This window comes from Suricata suricatta, chromosome 4 (genome assembly GCF_006229205.1).
Source record: "Suricata suricatta isolate VVHF042 chromosome 4, meerkat_22Aug2017_6uvM2_HiC, whole genome shotgun sequence".
Classification (NCBI taxonomy): domain Eukaryota; kingdom Metazoa; phylum Chordata; class Mammalia; order Carnivora; family Herpestidae; genus Suricata; species Suricata suricatta.
In genome coordinates, this window is record NC_043703.1 from 124,817,657 (window position 1) to 124,824,580 (window position 6,924).

Consider the following 6,924-nt stretch of genomic DNA (forward strand, 5'->3'; position numbering starts at 1 on the left):
TGATGTTAAAACATTTTTTCTTTATGTAATAGCTATCTCTTCATCTCTTTGCATTGCTTCCTGAAATATTTCGTCAGGTTTTTCTTACCACCGTTCTTTTTTACTTTTTTATGTCATTTCTCTTTTTTATTCTTTTCAATAGCTTGTTCTTTTTATATAAATGTTCCCTTTTTGAAAAGCACCTATTCTTTCTATCTATGAAATATATTTTTATACCTCAGTATATTAAAGTATAAACATTTTCTTCTGTCTGTTTTTTTCAAACTTTCTGAATATCAGTTTTGTTTGGGCCCCTAGCTTTTATGTCAGGGATGGTTCAAATGACACAAATGCCTGGTGGATTCTTTGGTGGGATGAGGGAGTTAAGGTAAATGCAGTGGTGGTTTTGGAAACCTAACAGCCATTATTCTATAAGACAAACTGAGAAATTTTGACTTTTATCTAATTTTCAACTGGCAGTGCCCACATGTGAACGTGATCATGACAGTGTTAGTCTGGAAGGTGTACCTAATATTTCATAAAGATTCATAGAAATTTAGTTTAACTTCACAAGTCACTGAAACATCATGTTGTTTTATTTTATGCCATAATTATAGCTACTTAATGAGGTTATACTAGCCAGCTCCTACTCCTAAGACATTTCCAATATGATTAGTCATTGATTACTAACTGTAGGCTCTGTTTCATAAATTAAATATTTCAAAGTGCCCAGTCCTTACAGAAAGAAAAACAGATGAGTATTTGGTGGCAAACTACATGGGCAGTATATATCCAGATAGTTTCTAGATCAGAGTCTGTTAGAGTCTTGATGCCCTCTGTTACTTACATCTTCGTGAATACTGTGTAATGGTAGGATCCTGGACTGTGGAGACAGGCTGGAGGGAGGTTTGCACAGTCTGGCTAACTTTGCTGTGTTCCATAACTGAAGTCATCCATCACAACCTGGCCAACCACAGGTGCGTCAGAGTGGAGAATACAGGAGATGACATGATAATACATAGCAGGACTGTGTTAAAAGATCATGCTTTCTTTTTTAGAAATCATTCTGGGTTTAAGCTTTGAATTTGTAAAAGGGAAAGAACTTGATATTTTATATGTGATGACTTTTAATAAAATGATATTTAATAAAATGAAAGAGATGCTTTCCAAAATAATATGTGGTAATGGTAGAAAATGTCAAAAATAAAAAATTTGTGAGGGAATAAAGTAGAATCCCCGATGACCAAGATGTTACTATTATGGAACAGCTGATATATTTCTCTCAGGCCTATCACCATGAGAATATTGTGTAAATGAATGTAAATAGTTATTGTTTCATTTAACAAATATTTGTAGAGTATAAATCCTAGGCCAGGTACTGTTCTAGATATCTGGGAGACATGAAGACCAACTTTACATAGTATTGTCAGAGAGGCATGCCTGGGTGGCTCAGTCAGTTAAGTGTCCTACTTCGGCTCAGGTCTTGATTTCTCAGTTATAAGTTTAAGTCCCACATTGCGCTCTCTACTGTCCCCACAGAGCCTACTTCAGAACCTCTGTCCCCTTCTCTTTGCCCCTGCTCTACCCATTCTCGCTCTCGCTCTCTCTCTCTCAAAATAAATAAACTTAAAAAATATTAGGTAGTATTGTTAGAGAATTACTCAATGAGAATATAATTGTGTATTAATCATTGATAATGGATTTGATTTTATATAAATCACATAATCAATTTGAAGTGTTCAGTGGTGTTTCCTTGCTGTGAAAGAGACTGACTTCTGCTTCTATCAGGCTATTAACATAGGGACACATTGCCTCAGTGCATATCATGAACTGAGCTGATTTTACTTGAGCTTTAGTTTCAGTTAGGGCTTCTCAAGCTCCGATTTGTTCTGTAACTTCATTGTCATTCTTCAAAGCCTTCTAACTAGGGTCTGGGGGGGTTACAAAAAATACTTCTTGGTGGATCCTGGACTGTAAATTGTGTCCCTTTACCCCATGAGTCTGCTCAGCCTCAGCTCCTCAATCACAACTTGTATATCAACAAGTATTGAAAAGGAAGAGCAGCATGAAGTAATACTCATTTGTAACTTTTTAGGGGGATCTTGGGTCCTGTAAGCTCTCAGTGTCTTGGTGGCTTCTTATTTCCTTTGATCATATTCAATTTTTCCTTTTTTTACCTATTTTGTGCATGAAGATTGAATCACACCAAACGAATCTGCCATCACCAAAGGTGATGTTCTTCTCCATAACTTTACTCTGTCCTGCTATTGTGACTGCCTTTCCCTCTTCTCAAGTCACACATGTCCTGTCTTTTGGGGAACTTAAATATCTATGCAGTTGCAAAACATAGTCTTATGGCATGAGGTGTGGGAATGTAAGTAAAGAGTTACAGAATTTAAATTACTCTTATAAAACACTTAACTCTTACTCTTCTCTCTACCATTTGTAGAACCCGATAGGTTTGAAACTTTGCAGGTGTGTGGTTAGAATTGGAGTACTTATCACTATTTCCTTTGGAGATTTGTTTTGTTTTCATCTCTTTCAGTTGCTATTTTGGGTTCCACTCTCTCTTGCCTTATATCTCAATATATTGTAATTCAGATTTAGGGATATCTCCTAGTCTCACCCAGTGTGGAGCATGTGTTTCTGTTATGTGTTGGTTTTTATTTTATGTGATTGTCAAGGTCAGAAGTGACTAAAAGGGATTTATTCTGCTAGTTTAACAATGAAATGTCCAAAACAAGTGATGCCTATCTATACACATGAATGAAAGACTAAAGTGATGAATTTCCTGAGCATGTGAGAAGTCTTCTTTTCACTATTAACTAAACCTATTACCTGAATGGGAAAATTGACCATGAACTCTGTTTTTTGTGAGGTGGACCTAAGACATGACAACGAATTGTAATGTGTTTTCCTGGTTGAAATGTTGTAACAGAAAAGTGGCACTAGATAAAAACGAAAGGAACCTTAAGTTACGGACTTTAGTTAATAATAATACATGAATATTGCTTCACTAAATGTAACAAATGAACTAAATAATAGGGTAAACTGGGTGAGGAGCATAAAGGGGATCTCATTACAACATTCTCAATTTTTCTGCACATCAAAAATTCTTCTTAGATATAAAACTCATTTTGTAGATAGAAGCAAAAATTATAAGCATTTCACCCCAAAAATATGTGAATAGTGATTAAGCACCTGAAAAGTGCTTAATATCACTGATTATGAGGAAAATGGAAATTAAAATCACAGTATGATACTCCATGCCTATTAGAATGGCAAAGAGAGACAGAGAAAGAGGTAGAAGAAAAAACTTGATAGTAACAAAACCTGGAGAGTTAATGGAGCATTTGGAACTTTCATACATTGTTGGTGAGAAGACAAAATGGCACAGTAACTATGGCTGTTTGCAGTTTCCTATAAAATTAAAAATACGTTTACCATATGATTCAGCAATGAATTCTAGCTGTTGACCCAAAATATATGAAAACTGATGTTCACACAGAATGTATATGTGAGTTTTTATGGCAGCTTTATATATAATTGGTAAAATTAAATCCAACCCAATGCCCTTCTATTGGTAATAGATAAATGATATGTCCATATGAAGAAACACGACTCAGCAGGAGAAGGAAGCCATTACTGATGCACACATCAGCTGGGCGAATCTTAAATGCAGTATGCTGAATGAAATAAGACAACTCCATAGAATGCATATTCAGGAGAGAGAGAGAATGACTACAGAGGAGCATCACAAGATAACTTTTGGAGGGGGGCAGAACAGTTCTGCATCTTGACTGTGGGGTAGTAATTGCATAATTCTAAGCATTTGCCAAAATTTATAGGACTACACACCAAGAAGAGTATTTACATTATGCAAATTAACAACTATAAAGCAAGGAAAATAAAACATTGGACATATGCAATTCTCATAAAAGCTCTCATTTGTTCTATGCAGAAATGAGTGCAATTTAGAAGTAGAATGGCTCTGATAGGAAAAAATTAATAAGCCCCTGACCACTACATTTCCTTGAAATATAACACTCGTTTCTCTTCTTTGTAACATAGTGATGTACTATGTACATGTTATGACCTCATAACATGGCATATTTTATCAAATCGCTCTTTTAATTAATATCTTCACTTTTGAAAATTCACACAACAAACACTGCTTGTTGATGTTTCTATTCTTAAGCAAATTAAAAAATAGCTTTAAAAAGAAGAAATCTTATGAATGCTATATTCACTTCATTTACTAACTTCTGCAAGTATAAGCACATTCTACCTTGACACTCCTGAGTCTGCCCACATTAAAATGTATGTTTGAGTTAATACTGTGTTGTGTTCATTTTTCTCATTCTTATTTCTTCTATAGATTCTCCCTAAGCTGATGTAGAAACAATAATTAATGTCTTTTTCTTTCAGAAAAGTAATAGTGATGGGTTATCCCAATCCTGCAAATTGCACCATTGACAACTTCTCTGAATTTCAATCCTTTTCCAAATGCAAAAACCTTGAAAATCCAATTAGATCTAGAGATGATGCTACATTGATCTCAATTATGAGAGGCAAAACTTTAATCAGACTTTTAAATTAACCAGAAAATGAGACCTAGTGAACTTAGAAATCACTCAGTTTATCAAGGAGGATAGAGATTTATTACTAATTTACCTATTTCTAATTGTTATAAGATGATTGGGATGGGTAACAAGGACCCTAGTTGATTCTTATATTCTTTACTTGGTCCTGAAGAACTTTCTTTTCTTACTTGGGTATCTGGATCCTATAATACACGGTGGGACTGTAGATTCATCTAGAGTATGTCCCAGTTCTTCTAGTGAATGCTGGCTCTGTGCCAGAGCTGGATAGTCATTTAGAACACTTTCTTGCCCTCTTTTTCCTTGTCAAGTGAACTCAAATATTAGGGAGTTTCCCTAGCCACTTGCCATAGAGACTGCATTTCCCAGTGTCCTTCATAGTTAGTCAGGGACGAGGGATGAATTTATGATAATCAAATATAAGTTAGAGTCCTCAGGGAAGCAGTTTTTAAGAGACTGGCAACCTCTGTCCTTTCTCCTTTCTGATGGCTGGATTCAGGACTAGAGCTCAAGTGGCCATCTGGGATTATGAGTAGGAAACCCAAGAAAAAGATGACAGACCAAGGGAGCCTGGGTGGCTCAGTCGGTTGAGCATCCTATTTAGGCCTAGGTCATGATCTCACAGTTCATGAGTTTGAACCCAGCGCAGGGGTCTGTGCTGGCAGCTCAGAGCCTGGAGCCCACTTCCAGTTCTGTGTGTGTGTCTCTCTCTCTCTTCCCCTCCCCTGTTCATGATCTGTCTCTCTCTGTCTCTCAAAAATAAATGTTAAAAATAATCTAAAAATTAAAAATTTTTAAAAAAGATGACAGGTCAATAAATGTGCTCAGCACTTTTTTTTCTCTAAAAGTGCAGATATTTCTGGCTTTGCATTTCATACTGTGTGTGTATCTCTTCAGTTCTGCTCTTTAATGCCTAAGCTTCTATAAAGAATATGTAAATGAATGGGAATGGCTACATACCAATAAAACTCGATTTATATGGAACTTCAGACAATTGTTTGTTGAACTCTGAAATAGAATACGCCTGGTTGCTATAATGGTAGAAATATCATTTAAGCTCTGGACTTAGCTCAGTACTTTTTTCAGCCATGTGGAATTTGGCAGTTCCTCAAAAAGTAAGACATAGAATTACCACATGCCCCAGCAATTCTCTCCAGGTATACTCAGAGAATTGAAAGTAGATTAAACCAATATTTGAATACAAATTTTGGTACAAATTATCCAATGTATAAATTGATAAATAAAATGTGGTGTTACATACAATGGAATACTATTAACCATAAATGGAATGAAGTACTCTTACATGTTACCATGTGTATTAAGCTCTAAAACATTACTTTAAGTGAAAGAAGCTAGACACAAAAGGTCACATACATAAGTTCATTCATATGGAATATCCAGAATAGGTAAATCCATAGAAAACAAAAGCAGATTGGTGATTTCCATGTTTGGGGAAAAGGGAGAATGGAATTAAATGTTTAATGAATATGGAGCTTCAGTTTGGAGTGATGGAAAACTAGGTGATGATCGAGTAACATGGTGAGTGTCCTAAATTCCACATATTTGTTCACTGTAAAATTAACTTTGATGAAAACCTTTAAAATTAATTTTAATTTACTTTAAAGTTAGCTATTTTAAATAGATCATTTAATATGAATATTACCTCAATTAAAAAAATAAAAAGAATGAATTCTAACTAATACATTTCTCTTTATTTACATGGCCAGTAAGTGTTCTCAGATCAGAGTTGCTTAATTATGTTCTCTTAATTAAAACCAGGCTGTTTCATGTAACTATGTTTTGTGCATGTTCGTTCCTGACTCTGCAATATCTTTCCTTCCAGGTAGGCCTGGAAGATATCTATTCTTTACTATCCAGCTCAATAGTGACTTATGAATGTCATACACATGCTTGCAACAAGTATAACCTCCTTACTTCAGGTAAATTATATGGTTCCTCCTTGTCACATGGTGCTATCATTACCTTTTCACATGATTTCTCTCATATTAAGATGGGGACCCACAACAGCAAGATGAATGGATTTATAAATCTCTTTATTGACGGCATCTGTGTTGCTGGATTATAGTAGAAGTAGCATAATATCTGCTGAACTGATAACTGAAGCCATGCACTCATATACATTCGTGATATTTTGTTATGGACTAAACTATATAAAAGTAAACCTGGGTGCTAGCAATTGCTGTTTGGACTAGTCTGAGAAAAGAACCCTAAAATAGGATTCTATAGCTGTCCAGTTGACAAACAAAACTCTATCACTAGTGGCAAGTCCACTACAAGTAGCCTATGGCTAATAAAAATTGTCATAATTTCCCAAGTGATTGGA